Below are 20655 nucleotides of genomic sequence, written 5' to 3'. Positions count from 1 at the left end.
AATTGGATTATCTTTATTGTTGTTTTATACATTGTGTTGTTATAGAGTACAGTGTGACCATGCGCGAAGTAATATTGTGACGTCTAGAATGAATATCACGATGTTTTAAGATTTTCGTCTTTTATTAAAATTTCGTTCCATAAATTTTTAAGTTTTATTCTTAATTTTATTATCATGTCCTGGACCAGTAATTAATTCTTTGCACGAGTTTGAAAAGGGAAATAATTATAAATGTTCATACTTTAAAAGAATTTATATTAATTAAAGTTTTGTATATGGAATCCGTTCTAAACGGTAAAAGCCGTACTTTTCAAACAATCAAACTCATATACATGTAGTTAGATGTTATTTCTCATTTTTATCGAACTTGTCCAGGAATTTTATTTTTGAGTTATACGAATATTTTAAGAAATCCGTTTTTATTAAGTTTTTTTTCTCTAATTAAAGTCGTTTTGTCCAGTTTCACAAGCCTGAAACGAATTTCAATGCGAAAATAAATTCTGAAAATGAAGTTGTCTCCGTTTTCATCTCCGTTTTTTGAAAATTATGATATTTTGGGTATAATTATTTCTAAAAAATATGTAAGTTAGATTGTAGTAGCGAGAAATTTTAAAAAAGAAGATGTGGTATGATTGCTAATGAGACAACTATCCACAAAAGACCAAAATGACACAAACATTAACAAAGAAAGACTATTTCGAAGACAGTTTATTGACACGAAATCCGTTCAAACCACGACTAAGTCTTCGTGCACAGATTTTCGTTAAGGTTAAACTGAATATTGTACATAATTGTCTTCTCTTGTATAATGGTTTGTTGAGAATAAAGATATACAAATGTAATAAAATTTGATATTCAGTCAACATTGTGTTTGTTTAAAAACTTGATTTAGAGAGAGAGAGATAGAGAAAAGAATCACACTGAAAAACAAAAATCGAACTTGTTACAGAAAAAAAAAACGCAACTATAAAATAATTTTCTTTATTCGTGAACTGCAAAACACAACAAATTAATTTACCCGTCATCATGAAAAATAAACTGAAAAAGCACATCGAATGAGATATATGTTTTATTTTTTCTATATGCAAATTCATGTTAAAGGTAAAACTGAACTAAACAATACAATTCCTAAAAAACAATAAAGATAATCCAATCAATTTTGTTGATTGGATAATTCATGGCTCAGTAGTTGTGTAATCAGTGACACGTGCCCTCATTATTTTATAAGAATTAACATATCTATCTAAGTTCTATTCAGGCGCGGATCCAGAGGGGGGGGGGGGGGCTTCTGGGGAGGGTTGGAACCCCCCCTTTTTTTGGCCGATCAATGCATTTGAATGGGAACATGTAGTTGAACCCCCCCCCCCCCCCTTTTTTTTGCCCTGGGTTAGGTCCCCCCCTTTTTAAAATGGATGGATCCGCCCCTGCGATTTCAACTTCTACCAAAATTTAACTCTAAAATAAGAAGCGTATAACGAATATAAACATCCATCATGTGTGCAGATATGATTACGGTAATGGGTCCTGAGTGCACTTTGTATGTCCTGAGTGCACTTTGTATGTCCTGAGTGCACTTTGTATGTCCTGAGTGCACTCAGGAGGTCCTGAGCGGTTGTTTAGACGTACCCGAGGAATAAATCATTTCCTGAACCTAAAATACATTTATCTGTTATTAAGAAAATTCGCCTAAAACATTCTCTCATATAATTAAACAATTAATTGTAAAATAATTAATTCAACGTCGGACTTTCTGTCTGTTTACTAATACTTTTCTTGTTCAGTTTAGTTTATACCCATAATAGATGAACGGAAATAAGTACTTTTTTTTAGGAAAATTGACAATTAGATGAACGGAATTAAGTACTTTTTAGGAAAATTTACAACTCAAAATTTCAAAAACAAAATTCTACACTTTTTACCTGGATGTTTTTCTCTGTCTCGAAGCCGCAACCTTTGACCCCGTATCAAACGTAGCGACCAACACCTCACATGACGTATTCTCGATGTTGAGGTATTGACAATATACAATCACATTTATCAATATACAGCAAGTAAGTAATTTGGTGTTGAATGCCAGTAGATCAGAATTTGTTAATTGAACTTTACCTGTTTAAGGGGCACTAGCTGCCAAATTCATGTTCTTCATCGATTTTAATAAAATTCACATAACGTGTATATAGTGTTGAATTGTTTATTAAAATGTTGCGCACAATCTTGGCTGATATGCATAAAACCATTATATTTCATGACACTGCATGAAAAAGAAATTGACTTATCGCATAATACCAGAACCAGAGACATATATATTGTATCTAATATCTCTGCCAGAACTAAAAAATAAACTACAGTAAGTCCACATACACATAAGAGGGTATGGATGTGAATTAACAGAATAGAGAACAAAGGACAAAGAAAAAAAAGGAATACAGAATAGTGAAAGAAAGAGAATAATGGAAAAAAGTGTAAGTTATTAAAAATATAACTAAAACAAGAATGTGTCCCCAGTACACGGATGCCCCACTCGCACTATCATTTTCTATGTTCAGTGGACCGTGAAATTGGGGTAAGAACTCTAATTTGACATTAAAATTAGAAATATCATACCATAAGGAACATATATACTAAGTTTCAGGTTGATTGGACTTCAACTTCATCAAAAACTACCTCGACCAAAAACTTTAATCTGAAACAGGACGAACGAACGGAGGCACAGACCAGAAAACACAATGCCCCTCTACTATCGTAGGTGGGGCATAAAAAGAAGACAGAAAAAAAGATACCCCTCCGAGACGAGCCTTACATGCACTGTTATTACCCAAGGTTAATTTTACGGCGGCACATTTTATTTTGGCTTAGAAATAAACATAATTGACAAGTTTCCTTCCCCTGCATTCTCAATCCCACATGTAAATAGCACGGTGATTTCAAAAAGACATTGATACATCATTACAACACTTGCCGTCAGTATTTGAATATATTGATTAAGAAGGTATAGAAGATTAATGCACGCACACTATTATCCACCACTGGCCTAAATAGTTAGTCCGCAAACAACGAGGGTCATAAAAACCCAGCACTTTGAACACAGCCACCGGCATGGTGTGAATCTGAAAGCTTCCCACTATCCATTTCTACCCATAGAAAACTTTTGCCTTTCATTTATCAAAAATGAAATATGTTGATATTATAATAATGGTATATAAGAATTATTGGGGAATTCAAACCATTCCTATTGTAAGTGATAAAACTAAATTTATATCAGGGTGATTGAAATGAGGAAAAAAAAGGGGGAATCAGGAGTTCAGGGCCCCCTGTTTGGGAAAAGAATTGGTTGATTATATATGGAATCACTGAGTCATGGCAGGAGCAGGCCCCTCTTAGGCAGTCGGTGGGCCCCACTTATGAAAAATTCTGGATCCACCACTGTGGTCATGGTGGTCTTCAGTTGTATTATCTTTTAAAAAAAAAATTACACCTGTATAGTGTATATTCTTTAGTGTAAATCAAGGGAAAATACTGTGAACTATCTGTGCATTGGGGCTTATTAAAAGGTATTTCGGGGGGAAGAAAGAAGGGAGGGTGAGTCCATGGGAGGTAATCCCCACCCCTTTCAATTTGAGAATATGCTATTATCTTGTAAACGGTCCAGATCACCATCCCTAAAACATATATATTCTTGAATGGGACGATAAAACAAATCAAATGAAATTAAAAGGAGGTCTTTGGGGGTTACCCCACTCTGTTCAATTTGAGAATGTGCTATTATCTTGTGAACGATCCAGATCCCCACCCCTAAACCATATATATTCTTGTCGGGGACAATAAAATTAATAATGAAATAAAATAAAAGTGAAGTCCCACCCCCCTCTAGTTTGAAAACTTGTAAACGGTCAAGATCCCCACCCCTAAACCATATTTATATATTCTTGTATAGAACAATAAAACAAATCAAAGGAAATATATGGAGAGTCCATGGGGTTCACCCCCACCCCAACATGTTTGAGAAACTTTTAAATGGTTGAGATCCCCTGTCATCCAGTGGTTAGGTGAAAAAATTTCAGGATCCCTGATCCCCACCGTCAAACCATATATATTCTTGTATGAGACAATAAAACAAATCAAATGAATATAGGATCATCCCCTTTCTCTTGGGTTGGGAACCCCCCTTTTTAAAATGGCTGGATCCGCCCCGGCATACCATCTAGCTAGCTATAAAGGCTTTAAAATATGAAATCAAACAAGGAAATTAACAGTGTAGGCAACTGTTTTGAATTTAAAAAAAAGTCTTTTACATATATATAACAATGTTAAATTTTTTGTGCATTTATTTTTGCTTATCGTATTTTCAATAATAGACAAAATTGCATGATTGAATATTGTAATTTAAGAAAAATCAGCATACATGATATAAAATGGGAAGTGGAAACTGGGAATTTGACAAAGAGACAACAACCCAATCAAAGAGCAGACAATGGCCGAAGGTCACCTATGGGTCTTCAATGCAGTGAGAAAAATTCAGCACTGGTCTTCAGCTCATAAATATGTATCAGAAATGAAAACGAGATACAGCTTTCAGTTGTATTAATAAAAACCTCACAATAAGTTCTGAATATCAGAATATACAGTATTGCAAGATTCTCTCCAAAATGTACACATAGAGCTGAAAAACTGTCAGTGACTGTAAAATTAATCATGCTTACATTAAAGTCCATGGAGTCCATCTTAATATGCATACTCTCGTACAAAGGAATATAAGTATGCAATAGACATCAAGTTTTCAAAATAAGAGTATCTATGTCATTAATTTTACGACAAGATCTTAATCAAGTAATAATTTCGGTTTGTTTAAATATTTCGGAGGTTAGTATGACCTCCTCTTTGGTGATGATGTTTTCGTTTTAAAGTTGGGAAAATTGTTTGTACATGTACCAACAAAAATAAAAACACAAATTCAATCTAGAATTATGTTTTTATCATTTTTAGCTCACCTGGCCCGAAGGGCCAAGTGAGCTATTCCCATCACTTTGCGTCCGGCGTCCGTCGTCGTCGTCCGTCGTCCGTCGTCGTCCGTCGTCGTTAACTTTTACAAAAATCTTCTCCTCTGAAACTACTGGGCCAAATTTAACCAAACTTGACCAAAATCATCATTGGGGTATCTAGTTTAAAAAATGTGTGGCGTGACCCCGCTAACCAACCAAGATGGCCGCCACGGCTAAAAATAGAACATAGGGGTAAAATGTAGATTTTGGCTCATATCTCTGAAACCAAAGCATTTAGAGCAAATCTGACAGGGTAAAATTGTTTATCAGGTCAAGATCTATCTGCCCTGAAATTTTCAGATGAATCGGACAACCCGTTGTTGGGTTGCTGCCCCTGAATTGATAATTTTAAGGAAATTTTGCTGTTTTTGGTTATTATCTTGAATATTATTATAGATAGAGATAAACTGTAAACAGCAATAATGTTCAGCAAAGTAAGATTTACAAATAAGTCAACGTGACCGAAATGGTCAGTTGACCCCTTTAGGAGTTATTGCCCTTTTTAGTCCATTTTTAACCATTTTCGTAAATCTTAGTTATCTTTCACAAAAATCTTCTCCTCTGAAACTACTGGGACAAATTAATCCAAACTTGGCCACAATCATCATTGGGGTATCTAGTTTAAAAAATGTGTGGCGTGACCCGGCCAACCAACCAAGATGGCCGCCATGGCTAAAAATAGAACATAGGGGTAAAATGCAGTTTTTGGCTTATAACTCAAAAACCAAAGCATTTAGAGCAAATCTGACACAGGTAAAATTGTTTATCAGGTCAAGATCTATCTGCCCTGAAATTTTCAGATGAATCGGACAACCCGTTGTTGGGTTGCTGCCCCTGAATTGATAATTTTAAGGAAATTTTGCTGTTTTTGGTTATTATCTTGAATATTATTATAGATAGAGATAAACTGTAAACAGCAATAATGTTCAGCAAAGTAAGATCTACAAATAAGTCAATGTGACCGAAATGGTCAGTTGACCCCTTTAGGAGTTATTGCCCTTTTTAGTCCATTTTTAACCATTTTTCGTAAATCTTAGTTATCTTTCACAAAAATCTTCTCCTCTGAAACTACTGGGACAAATTAATCCAAACTTGGCCACAATCATCATTGGGGTATCTAGTTTAAAAAATGTGTGGCGTGAACCGGCCAACCAACCAAAATGGCCGCCATGGCTAAAAATAGAACATAGGGGTAAAATGGGGTTTTTGGCTTATAACTCAAAAACCAAAGCATTAAGAGCAAATCTGACAGGGATAAAATTGATTATCAGGTCAAGATCTATCTGCCCTGAAATTTTCAGATGAATCGAACAACCCGTTGTTGGGTTGCTGCCCCTGAATTGATAATTTTAAGGAAATTTTGCTGTTTTTGGTTATTATCTTGAATATTATTATAGATAGAGATAATAGTAAGCAGCGAAGAATGTTTTAGTATAGTAAGATCTACAAACACATCACCATCACCAAAACACAATTTTGTCATGAATCCATCTGTTTCCATTGTTTAATATTCACATAGACCAAGGTGAGCGACACAGGCTCTTTAGAGCCTCTAGTTTCTTTTCTCATCACTTGGCGTCCGGCGTCGTCCGTCGTCCGTCGTCGTCCTGCGTTAACTTTTACAAAAATCTTCTCCTCTGAAACTACTGGGCCAAATTTAACCAAACTTGGCCACAATCATCATTGGGGTATCTAGTTTAAAAAATGTGTCCGGTGACCCGGCCAACCAACCAAGATGGCCGCCATGGCTAAAAATAGAACATGGGGGTAAAATGCAGTTTTTGGCTTATAACTCAAAAACCAAAGCATTTAGAGCAAATCTGACATGGGGGTTATATTGTTCAACAGGTCAAGATCTATCTGCCCTGAAATTTTCAGATGAATCGGACATTTCGTTGTTGGGTTGCTGCCCCTGAAATGGTAATTTTAAGGAAATTTTGCTGTTTTTGGTTATTATCTTGAATATTATTATAGAAAGAGATAAACTGTAAAATGCAATAATGTTCAGCAAAGTAAGAACTACAAATAAGTCAACATGACCAAAATGGTCAGTTGACCATTTAGGAGTTATTGCCCTTTATAGTCAATTTTTAACCATTTTCGTAAATCTTAGTAATCTTTTAGAAAAATCTTCTCCTCTGAAACTACTGGGCCAAATTTAACCAAACTTGGCCATAATCATCATTGGGGTATCTAGTTTAAAAAATGTGTCCGGTGCGCTGCCCAACCAACCAAGATGGCGGCCATGGCTAAAAATAGAACATAGGGGTAAAATGCAGTTTTTGGCTTATAACTCAAAAACCAAAGCATTTAGAGCAAATCTGACGTGATTAATATTGTTTATCAGGTCAAGATCTATCTGCCCTGAAATTTTCAGATGAATCGGACATTCCGATGTTGGGTTGCTGCCCCTGAAATGGTAATTTTAAAGAAATTTTGCTGTTTTTGGTTATTATCTTGAATATTATTATAGATAGAGATAAACTGTAAACAGCAATAATGTTCAGCAAAGTAAGATCTACAAATAAGTCAACATGACCAAAAATGGTCAGTTGACCACTTTAGGAGTTATTGCCCTTTATAGTCAATTTTTAACCATTTTTCGTAAATCTTAGTAATCTTTTAGAAAAATCTTCTCCTCTGAAACTACTGGGCCAAATTTAACCAAACTTGGCCATAATCATCATTGGGGTATCTAGTTAAAAAAATGTGTCCGGTAACTCGGCCAACAAACCAAGATGGCCGCCATGGCTAAAAATAGAACATGGGGGTAAAATGCAGTTTTTGGCTTATAACTCAAAAACCAAAGCATTAAGAGCAAATCTGACAGGAAGTAAAATTGTTGATCAGGTCACGATCTATCTGCCCTGGAATTTTCAGATGAATCGGATAATCGGTTGTTAGGTTGCTGCCCCTGAATTGGTAATTTTGAGGAAATTTTGCTGTTTTTTTGTTATTATCTTGAATATTATTATAGATAGAGATAAACTGTAAACAGCAATAATGTACAGCAAAGTAAGAACTAAAAATAAGTCAGTATGACCAAAATAGTCAATTGACCCCCTAAGGAGTTATTGCCCTTCATAGTCAATTTTTAACAATTTTCTTAAAATTTGAAGATTTTCAATAACATTTTCCACAGAAAGTACTGTTATAGATAGAGATAATTGTAAGCAGCAAGAATGTTTAGTAAAGTAAGATCTACAAACACATCACCATCACCAAAACACAATTTTGTCATGATCCATCTGTGGTCCATTGTTTAATATTCACATAGACCAAGGTGAGCGACACAGGCTCTTTAGAGCCTCTAGTTTTATGTTTAGGTTGTCAGCAAGATGAAAAGGACAAGTATGCAGTTCAAAATTCAAAATGTGGATAAGTTGAGGTTCTTGGTCTTACCTTTGCAGATTTTCATATTTTGCATGAATGAATTCAAAGGTTATATGATGGACAGCAGAGAAAGAAAAAAAACAACTTTTCAATTATCCTGCTCCTGGATAAATGTAAAACATCTTGTTTTTCGGTAAGTTTTATGCTCTGTTTTGATAGTGTTACTGCATTCATCTTTCCAGTCTTTCCTCTAAATTGTAAGTTTTTGGTGAGTGTTCACCATGAATTTCAGGTAAGTAACTTGTGGATTTACATGTATATACTCAAAATTTAGTACTAATATTAATGGGATTTTAGCATGACATCCTGCCAAATGCTTGTTAATCATGTTTATGTTCCAGAACAAACAAGTATTTGGACTGTACGCATACAGTCTGCCCAATTTTAAGAAGTTGGTCAAGTTTATTACAAACAAATGTACAGTACAGATCAACATAACTGAAATCTTTAATAGATTAATACAAAAAGTTTAATTGCAGTTAAAATAAAAACACAGGTTTGGTTGAGCTGGTACCAGACAGTACAAGTATACTTAAATGGTCTGACTGTACACATATGGTGGGACTGTAAGTTCTGGACCATAAAAGTAAGATCCGAATACTGATATGGTCTGGAACATTTATACATGTCTTAGAATTAATATCAAACACATTGGTGTTTTTGAACTTGGTAATAAGTTATGTGATAGAACTATAATGTTTTGGGATATCAAAATCAAAAATATCCCATTTTTACTTTTAATAAAGAAGAAGATTATTGATGTACCGGTATGTTTAAATGTATATTAAAATGAGACAGCAAGCCAACAACACAAAAAAAAAGGATAAAACATACATATTTTGTTTGTATCAATGTTATAATTTCCAATATGTTCAAGGTATTTTTTCATTGAAATAAAACACAAATTGAAATCTGTCTGAACTTCAAAAGCTTAAAGAAATATTGTTTCTGTTGTCTGCATTTTGTATAATATATATTGCAAATTCTTGTGAATAATGGAATGTTATTATAGTTGTCTAAAGTTTTAACTTTTAACATTGATCTTTATACTGTTAATTCATAAATTATTGCGTGCATTTATTATTGCGATTCTGTCATTTTAGACTTAAATGCGATTTTAAATTTTACGATTTTGAAAAATCCTGTTTAATCCATATAAAATATTTCATAATACGAGTTTAAATTATTGCGTTTACAACTCCGTTGCATTTTTCGCAATAAAAAAAAACTTGCATTAATTCGAATTTACAGTATATATATATATTATGTATATAACTTGGGAAAATACCCAAATTTTATAAGAAGAATAAATTAATTGATTGTTATATGGTATTAGAATAGGAAGATGTGGTATATTGCTAATTTGACAACCCTCCATCAGAGACCAAAGGATGTAGGCCGTTAGCAACTGATGACACTGGACAACCTTTAACAATCAGTAAAATCCATACTGCATAGCTATTTTTATTGAAATCATATTATTGCTACATGTATGAAAACAATTTTGTATAATCCATTACTTTAGATTTTATTGGTTCTTTTTCAGAAGGATTGAAATTCACCACCTAAAATAGATGGAGAAAACATAGAAACAAGACCAGAATAAATTCAAAGAAAAAAGTTGGATCAGTTATTATTTTCATCACTCAGTCAATGATTTGAAGTTCTTTTAAATTCAAAAAAATATTGAAACCACAATAATGTCAAAGTTCTGTGCTGAATGTCCAAAAAGTGGACTATACCATCAAACAATGCTGGATGATAAGAAACTATTAATGTTTTGTGTTGAGGGATATTGTGAAAAAAATAGATTTACTTAAATAGCTACTAGTATGTTAAGCCTAACAATAGAGTTTTTATTGATTTCAAATGGCAAATAATTGTGTTTCAAGAAAGTATTCTATAATTCATGAATAAACATATATTGATACTTACATTATCTGCTTTGTTGTTTAAAAGTTTAGTTTTGAACAGTTAAAGAACAATATGCTAAATTAACATTTCCCAAGAAAAAAAGATATTCAATTAAAAAGATTCATCTTATAATAATTTACTACCAAATAGAATACATTGTAACATACACATTACTGTTTATTTATATCTATATATTTACAATTAGAATCCCATAGGATTTTAATTTGTCCCATGGGATATTAAAAATCCCATGGGATAATAAAAATCCCATGGGATTTTTTTGGTCCCATGGGACAACAAATATCCCATGGGACTACAATAATCCCATGGGACAAAAAAAAATCCCATGGGATTTAACCAAAATCCCATGGGATAATGGTAAATCCCATGGGATTTTGCCCTGTCCCATGGGATATTGAAAATCCCATGTTTTTATAATTCAAATTGCAAAATAATATGAAAGTAACTGTAGAAAACCAATGAAATTATTGAATCCCATGTAATTCTGCACATTTTGGTTATATACATGATATTGTAGCTCTTGTTTGAGGCGGCGGCGGATTTGCAAATGAGTGTTTTGCAAATTAAAAGTGTCCAGTGTTTCTTGTCCAATGTTGAGGAAGTAGACGAAATGGTCACTATATTCACTGGAAAAAATCCTCAGCATTGCAAGAGAGAGCATTCCAACCAAAATAGTAACTATACGTGGCAATGACAAACACTGGTTTAACAGTAATATCAGAAAAGCAATTCGAATAAGGGGTAGATTAAGAAAAAAATCAATTAAATCTAAAAAAAGAAGCGGATATTAATAAATATAAGAAACAGAGGAATAAAGTGAATAATATGAAAAAAGAAGCGAAAGAAATTTTAAGAAAAACTTGGAAAATATAATACTAGATAACGCTTCAGATTCTAAGACTTATTGGAAAATTATGAAGATGCTGATTAAGCCAAATATATATCTTTATTCTCAATTACATAGGTATAGAGAAGACATGCAATTTAATTATGTACAATATTTACAACAAGACAGAACAAACAAAATAGTTGCTAAGACAATATATGAAGTCCATTTTAGCCAGGAGCACATACACCTGTGTTAATAATCTTTATGAATTTACATAATTTAATCAATACAGATTTGTTTTTTGCAGACATAATCTGTTTGTATTTGACAATATTTGCATTTTTTAAATAATAATGTGACAGACAATGCTTCCTGTTTTCTTCAAAGTATTTACATTCTAATATATAATGCAATTCATCACCAATATCATTTTTGTTACATAGAAGACAAATTCTATTGTTTCTAACTATATTGTTCCATCTACCCTGTTCAGTAGAGGATCTAATAACATACCCCCATTAAAAAATATTCTTAATGATGATCGTTTCGAGGAGTTCGCCGATAGAGACGACGGGAAATGCGACATTCTAAATAATTATTTTTGTTTCATTTCATCGCTAGCAGATGTTGATGCTCAATTACCCGATTTCGACAAAAAAAACTAACAATATATTGAATGATATAGTGATTAGTACTAGTGAAATTGTTGACATCATAAAAACTATAAATTCTAAAAAAAAAAAGCGTCAGGCCCGGATGTCATTAGTCATAAGATGCTTAAAATTTGTCCCGAAAAATTGCAATTCCATTATGTATTCTATTTAATAAATCCTTGCAGCAGTGCAAATATCCATCCAGCTGGAAAATTGCAAATGTTATAGCCTTATTTAAAAAGGGGGATAGTTCATTATCTTCCAATTATAGACCTATATCACTCATAAGTTGCATAGGCAAAGTCATGGAACGTGTTGTATATAAATATGTTTACAACCACCTACAAAGATTTAAATTAATTTATGAGTATCAATCGGGTTTTCTTCCTAAATGTAGCATATTAATCTATTGTAATAAAAATTCATAATATCTAATAAAATTTGTAGATTTAGCTAACAAGGTCCTTATATTTGTATAAAGTAACATTTGTTTATAGTGGAAAGTTGTTTTAACGTTAAATAAACTACAATTAAAAATTGCTTGCCAGTCCCTCTCTGTGATTACCTTTAAATAACTCTGGTTCATTTCCCAATCCATCTATCATGAAGGAAAGATAAGTCATACGATTTTTATCATAGTCTTTTTCAAAAATGATGAACGGTTCTTTATATTGATATGTAATCATTTTAAACGTTTCAAATTTATAAAATTATATTCGTACATCAATGTTTTTGATACACCAATAACAAAAACTGAAATATATTGAATAGATACATTTTGTAACTATTCAAATTTATATCAGAAACCTAAACTTAATTATAAAATAATGAACCTGTTAAAGGGAGACAATACTCGCATAACTTTTTTCGAATTGGCACATAATACAACGGAATGTCACTCTTGCATACAAATGGCACATCAATATAATTAATTAACTCTGCAATCGCGCTCCACCTTCAATGATGATTCTAAATTATAAATATAACCAAAAGTTGTTAATCTATAGATAGTAAAGACTAATGAAATCTGACCCACTGTTAAAATATTTCTTTGCATTTTTTTAAAACTACCTCAGTAAAATGCTTGAGCCACTTGACCTTATAGCTCATAATTAACGTTTTTACACAATTTTTAAATAAAGTAGCTAAAGATTATTCGCTTCTCAAAGTGTAAGACGCAATAAAAATCGTTATGCTTGCACCATCTTACCCAAAAACAGATTAAATTAAGTTCTGAACATTTCGACATTTCTTCGTTAAGGTTCATCATAACAGATAGTCCGAGATTACTCTGACGTCCAACGGCTGTTTTGCCAGACAAGCTGTGGCCGTGGCACGTCAGAGCTCGTCCCATATCAAAAAGTGGATATTTGCCCACCCCAAAATAGATGCGCTGCTTCGTCGATTCTGGTGCCGACTGACGGCCTTGGAATTATATAAATCGGGCATCAATCTGTTCATTTTTCATTTATCTTTTCATTTATGTAAGTTTCACCTACCTGCCAACTTTTATTTTTCCATATTTTAACAGTTTTCACAGAGACCCATCGATTTCTGCATTTTGACTTTCACTTTCAAATGGACGTCAAGTTACGAGAGAGTTCGTGGCCTCGATACTCAAATATGCAAATTTTGTAGGAGATCGATGTTTAACATTTAGTAGCCAACCACGATTTTTCACCTCCTTTACAGGAGATCGGTATTAAGCATTTAGTTCCGACCACGAGAACAATCGGAAGCTCTCGGACATTTAGATAACTTGCATCGTAAATGAACGAGGTGTTACATTATGGTCATTTGCATAAATCATCACTGTTTTCTCGTGGTCACGTGATAATCTTTGAAAATGAAAGGCAAAATGCAGAAATCGATGGGTCTCTGTGAAACTGTTAAAATATGGAAAAATAAAGATTGGCAGGTGGTGAAACTTACATAAATGAAAAGATAAATGAAAAATGAACAGATTGATGCCCGATTTATATAATTCCAAGGCCGTCAGTCGGCACCAGAATCGACGAAGCAGCGCATCTATTTTGGGTGGGCAAATATCCACTTTTTGATATGGGACGAGCTCTGACGTCCCACGGCCCCAGCTTGTCTGGCAAAACAGCCGTTGGGACGTCAGAGTAATCTCGGACTACATAACAGATGGACAAATATGGCCGTATTTTCACCTTAAAAACTACTCTGTGTACAGACTTACCTGTGCTGTTTGGAAAGTTTAATGCCTAGCATCCACTAGATATATAAAAGTTAAATGCATTTTATGTTAAAGAAAGATAAAATCTTTTTTGGTTTTTGCTGGGCATTTTTTTCCTTTCTGCAGAAGGTGTATAGCATATTAATCCCGAATACACCGTTTGGTGGTGCGCCTGTCAGATGCGGAACGTACAGATAAGGTAATAGGTAACAGGTGAATATACTATTGGTATCGGTATCGGACTCGACCCGGAACTTCTTAATTATTGGCAATATTGATTACGTGGAAAACAAAAGGGCCTGGAGTGGTGTAATTTTTAATCTACACCTTTGTACTATATTAGTTATATATTAAGTTGAATTCTGTGATTCGTCGTTTTTACGTAATGACGGCTGACAAATTGGACCTCGTAATTTTAGTATTATAGATGCTAAGGAAGTTGAAATATAAACTGAGCAGGAAAAATTTAGAAAAACTCTATTTAGTTTTTATAAGACCTTTATTTGAGTATGCAAGTGAGGTTTGGGATAATATTGGGGTAGGTTATGTCAATAAACTGGAGCAATTACAGCTCCAAGCTGCTAGGATAGTTACGGGGTTACCTATATTCACAAGCTCAAGGGTTATTTATTAAGAACTTGGATGGGAAACATTAGCTGAAAGAAGAGAGAAAAGAAAAATTCAAATGTTTTATAATATTCAAAATAATAATGTTCCAGAATATTTGTCAAATTTAATTCCCCAAAAAATACAAAGTATGACGGTCTATCCTCTCCGCAATGGAAATGACATCATTATTCCATTCTGCAGACTAGCATTAACTAATGATTCTTTTATTCCATCAACCATACGTCTTAGGAATAATCTTGATGATTCAACTCGTGATGTGGAATCAATTAATAAATTTAAAACTGAACTAAAAAACCGTTATCCTCAGAGTAATATACTTGTACCGAAGCAATATGAATTTGGAAATGAAAAATTAAATATAATTCTCACCCAACTTCGATGTTTTGCATCATCCTTAAACTATGATCTATATAGGGTCAATATTATTTCTGACCCTTCTTGCCGCTGTGGTGTTAATCGTGAAGATTCCTATTATTTCTTTTTTAAATGTATATTATATTCAGACATACGAAATAAAATATTTGAAAGTCTGCGCTGGCTTCCAAAAGATTGTAAAATCAACATATAACTACTAACCTCGGGTAGTTGTCTTCTTTCTCTAGAGCAAAACCAAACCATTTTCAAAAATGTCTGAGTTTATTAAAAGTTCGGAAAGATTTTAAATTGTCTAGATAGCAAACCATGATCGCACACGCATCATTTATCTAAGTAAAATTCTTCCCTCTTTTTTTTTTTTTATTTTTCGTTTTTTTAATTTTGTATTTAATTTTTTTGTGTTTCTGTTTTCTAATTATTCATTTATTTATTTATATTTTTTTTCTCTGTATTATTATTATTTTCTTTTTCTTTAATTTTTCGTCTTTTGATCCATATTTATATATATATATATATATACAGGTATAATTTGCAGTTGTCACTACACACAGGCAGACATATAGATAAAGATAAAGATAAATTTATTTTATTATAGTGTCACATATTGATTGTCATAATAAAGTACACAATATACATATCACATAAAACATTCAATCAATACCCAGCCATAAAATTGACTTATGAGACACTTTTAAAACTCTATATTTACACTAAATTCTTATAAAAATTCTTATAAAAATCTGTATTAAAACTAATTTACAAATACGTTATCTGTTAAGTAAAAACAAAATAAACTTGGCGATTAAAAAGAAATGAATAAAAATAAAGTAAAATAATGTTACTAGATCTATCACAGTTAATAAAATTGCAATCCATTAAATAAAAATACTTCAGTATAAAGTTATAAATTAAAATTAAAGAAAAACATCAGGTTAACCTTAATCTTGTTTTAACACTAGTTAAAAGTGAAAAGTTTTCGACGTAAAAAGAATTTATGCAGACTCTTACAAAAATAATGCTGTATTTCTTCGCAGTTCATGATATTAACAAATTGATCATTTAAACTCATACTGTTAAAATTTTCAATATATTCAACGCATTCGAGTAAAAAGTCATATCTCAAATCTGAATATAATGGACATGTCATTAGAAAATGTTTTTCTGTTTCTATTTCATCTAGTTCACAGTATCTACAAAGTCTATGTTCAAGCGGAGTAGGCGGCCTGGATTAACGCCCGGTCTCCAGGGCTAGCGGCAACGAGCCAGCGCGAAACATTGCCATGCATCGTCTCTGATATTTTGGAATGTTTATTCTGGTATATGTTTCAACATTAACATTGTCTTTATAAAGTCGATAGGTACGAAGTTTGTTTCCATTTACTTGGTTGCCTTTATCATTTAAAAGTTCATTTCGCCATTCTACATTGTCCAAGTTGATGAGTTTTTTATGGACCACTTGCATTGCATTGTTCACAGAAACGCCAATGTCCTGTACAACAAAATTACTATCCACCTTGTCCACAATTTTATTCACCTCAAAAGTCCAACCTTTTCTTCTTCTGGATGACCATCTCCAAATCTTACTTAGGAGACGATTCTCATCAAGTCTATAACGTTTACATAGTAAGCGTACACACGATTTTCTTAGTTTAGTCTTGGTCGAGGTCCAGCCCATATCTCCGCGCGTCGCTATATTCGAAGTGTGTTTTCCTACACCCAAGAAGAGTTTATATGCTTTATTTTGCACGGTCGAGATTTGGCTAAAGTTTTTAAAGCCCCAAATTCCACTTCCGTAGAGGAGTATAGGCTCTACCATAGTTGAATAAAGTTTGCTAAATACACTGTGGGTCACACACCGGCTGATATCACTTTTCCATATACCGCTCCAAGAGCTCGACTAGCTGACTTTGCGAGCTTATTTGCATTCTTTTGAAACGTTATATGCTCATCAAGCCACACACCTAGATATTTGTACGAGTCTGTGAACTGTATCGATTGACCACAACAAGAAAATGTACTTCGTGAGATTGTCATTGTAGAAGGTCTGAAATGGACAACTTTTGTCTTATCACCATTTATAGTTAACTTCCAATTTTCACACCATTCGGTAACCGTATCCATCATTCGCTGTAAACTAATTTCATCAGGAGCCAGCAACACTATGTCGTCTGCATATAATAAAACACTGAGCATAGAGTTGTCCATCTGTAAACCACATTTTAGATCGTTGATTTTGCTGGCTAAATCTTTTATGAAAATAGAAAACAACGTGGGAGACAATATACAGCCCTGTTTCACACCGCTAGAAACGTCAAACCACGGGGTATTGTCACTGTTAACCCGTACAGTACATTGTACATCTGTATAAAGAGATATACATATATTTATTTACAGTGATTGTATGCTTCTAAAAATAGATTAGCATCCTGCAATTATACTGAAGAGATGAGTAGATGATCATTTCTGTACACAAAAAATAAATACTTCGTGTATTGTATCAGAGATCCTTGTTTAATTCCTACAAGAAGGTAACACCTCCCGAAACGAAAGCTTATTTTCATAAGCTAGAGTTAGAGGAGGGGATAAGGTCTCTGCGCAATGCTAGGCGGTGTTGTCGTAGAAGTTAGAAAATAAAGTACAGGTTCCAGCCCCGGCGCCGGGGAGGAAGTTACGAATCAAATCTACTCTAACATCGTTAGGTTGATTTTCTAGGCACTTTATATATATATATATATATAACAAGTCTAAAAGGGTACAACATCACCAAAAACACAATAAAACGAACAGTATGTTAGATATTTAGGATAACAGATATCCTTCCTCGGTAATTGCACGATGAAAAATGAATCATGTCAATTCAAATTAAGACTCTATCAAAATCTTGAAATTTATACAATTTGAGCGAACTCTGGAACAATTTTAAAATTTTCAAACACGGCGCAAAGACTACAAAGATATGCCAAAATAAAAATAGTTATTTACGATTTGAACTGGCACAACTCTAAATTCCCAAAGGTGGTGACAGTTGAGATGTTAAACAACTGCGTTGAAATACAGTCCCAATAAACAGTCCTGACAGATGTAAGCTGGTATAATATTTAGAATATGACAACGGTGGAGCAATTGCAACAGAGACTGCGTTTTTAAACATCCCAAAAATATAGTAATTAGATGATAAGAAAAATGAGTAATACATTTTTACCAAGGTTAAGTAATAGAACGTGGCTGCGTATTTACACATCCCTGCCAACTGTAATTAAAACTGGAATAATTCAAAAATTCCTGAAAAGTGTAAGAGTCCAGTACGGAAGCCGGAGTTACTGGACACAAGTGATGGCAGGAAATTAGTGATGGTAGGGAAAATGAGTGACTCTTCTATGTTTTTTCGTTAATGCCCTCTGGGGAAACTGTCCTGAGCTTTCTTATCCAAAAACTTTCCCGAGCAAGTCTGTCGGCCTTTGACCAGTCCTCGTTGTGATCTATGATGGTGATGGTAAGTTTTTAAAGATCAGCTTGGGCGTGTCCATGTGATCTTAAATGACGACTTACGGGGAGGTCGGGCTTGCAGGTGTAGTCACTACGATGACCATTCATGCGTTTGTTGAATGGCTGTTCTGTCTCGCCAACATACTGCATGCCACATTGACACTGAAGAATGTATACAACATTCTGGGTTTTGCAAGTTACATTACAAAATATTGTGTACACAGACCAGTGGAGTGGCAAGTAAATGTTTGAGTATTCAGTATTTGTTGGCAAGTCAGACATCGTTTGTTACCACATGACTTGATTTCTAAGAAATGTGATATAGATAAGGGTTTTGCGCGTGCTAACAATAACAGCCGCAATGACCTGTTCCAGTACAAAAAAGAAGAGGCGCAGCAAAATAGTCCCATTTGTCTTAACATACAATCCCGCCTTTACTAACCTTTCACGTTTGATCCATGCCAATTGGCAAACTATTGCCAATCACCCAAAATTATCCAAAATCTTTCCCGATCCTCCTGTCTTAGCTTTTCGGAGACCAGCAAGTCTAAAAGACTTATTTGTGAAAGCTGCCGTCTCCTCTAATAAAAGCTGTTCAACTACAGGATGGTGCAAGTCATGTGGTAACAAACGATGTCTGACTTGCCAACAAATACTGAATACTCAAACATTTACTTGCCACTCCACTGGGTCTGTGTACACAATATTTTGTAATGTAACTTGCAAAACCCAGAATGTTGTATACATTCTTCAGTGTCGATGTGGCATGCAGTATGTTGGCGAGACAGAACAGCCATTCAACAAACGCATGAATGGTCATCGTAGTGACTACACCTGCAAGCCCGATCTCCCCGTAAGTCGTCATTTAAGATCACATCGTGCATTTACCGAGGAAGGATATCTGTGATCCGAAATATTTAACATATTGTTCGTTTTATTGTGTTTTTTGTGATGTTGTACCCTTTTAGACTTGTTATATATTATATTTTGTAGTGTACTGAATCGTTTTTTATGATCCATCGCCCCGTAAGATTTATCGTTGACTATTTATTCAGTCATTTAATATATATATATATATATAAAATATGTTTAAACTAAAACTTGGAACAGGCACATACCGAATCATGGAACGGTGGTGTTGCAGTAAAACATGAGAACTAAACGTAAAAATCAGTTGAAAATGGTTTAACTCATCAGATCTATACAAAGTAGAAAAAAACATAACAAAAACACAGACCGAACGTGGCAGGGTATTTAGACATCCATCATAGTATAAAAATTAAGGTTGTTTTGTCTGATTCGTTATCAACGGTCCTTACTTCTTCGCAAAACAAAGTTGTCCTGGCATACATTTAAAGTTGTCATTACCTCATTGAAATGATGGTGCATTCAGTATATTCAGTACGGTTATTTTTTTATATGTACTATACTACTGATTTCTAATAAACCTTTTTCTACAGACAATTTAAATTCGAAAATACTCAGTGGCCTCGCGCACATGCTTTTGGAGAATGTATCTCCTTTTATTTTTGTCTTGCTTATAGAAAATTTCAATCTAGACGTTTGTAGAACCAATCGTGGATGAAGGAGGAAAATAGTTCTGTAAATTTTAGCCAAGAAAGGAGCCTTGTTCATAAATACTAATAATTTATCAAGTTGTTTTATTATGACAAAACTGAGAATTAAGTGCTTCTTGTTGCATTCGGTAAGTTTATATACAATGTGCATTTTGTTTAATTAATGCGTTATTTGATTGATTTCAAAAAGAAATAACTTGTACAAAGTCACATTTATCTGCAGTGCATCAGTAAATATGATTTAACTTTGGGCATATCTCTTAGATCAAACGCATGTTGGTTATAGTTAATGAGACATGTACCTTCAATTACTTAGAAAAGTCAGACATAAAGACTTTCAAAACAGAAAAAAAAACAATTGTGTGATTTATAACACTCCTTGAAGAAATGTATGTGCCAGTAAGTACAAAAGTCTACCAGGTCAGGACGGAATAATTTACAGTCCGAATGAATGTTCAGGTAAATGTTTTATTTCAGATTTATAGCCATGCAATTTATTACCAACAAATTGTAATGAGATTTCTTTTACATAAAAGAC

General features: G+C 33.6%; 1 long non-coding RNA gene across 1 annotated transcript; it reads left to right on the top strand.

The window, feature by feature from the left end:
• The first annotated feature begins 2873 nt into the window (after nt 1–2873).
• LOC139508621 (uncharacterized) lies at nt 2874–10368 on the top strand. Its single transcript, XR_011661364.1, has 3 exons — nt 2874–2989; nt 8366–8565; nt 9979–10368. It is a non-coding gene; the product is annotated as an uncharacterized lncRNA (long non-coding RNA).
• The last annotated feature ends 10287 nt before the right edge of the window (nt 10369–20655 follow it).

Source organism: Mytilus edulis, unplaced genomic scaffold (genome assembly GCF_963676685.1).
Source record: "Mytilus edulis unplaced genomic scaffold, xbMytEdul2.2 SCAFFOLD_495, whole genome shotgun sequence".
NCBI classification, from domain to species: domain Eukaryota; kingdom Metazoa; phylum Mollusca; class Bivalvia; order Mytilida; family Mytilidae; genus Mytilus; species Mytilus edulis.
Note: the sequence above shows the minus strand (reverse complement) of the source record. Positions and strands in the feature narration are given on the sequence as shown.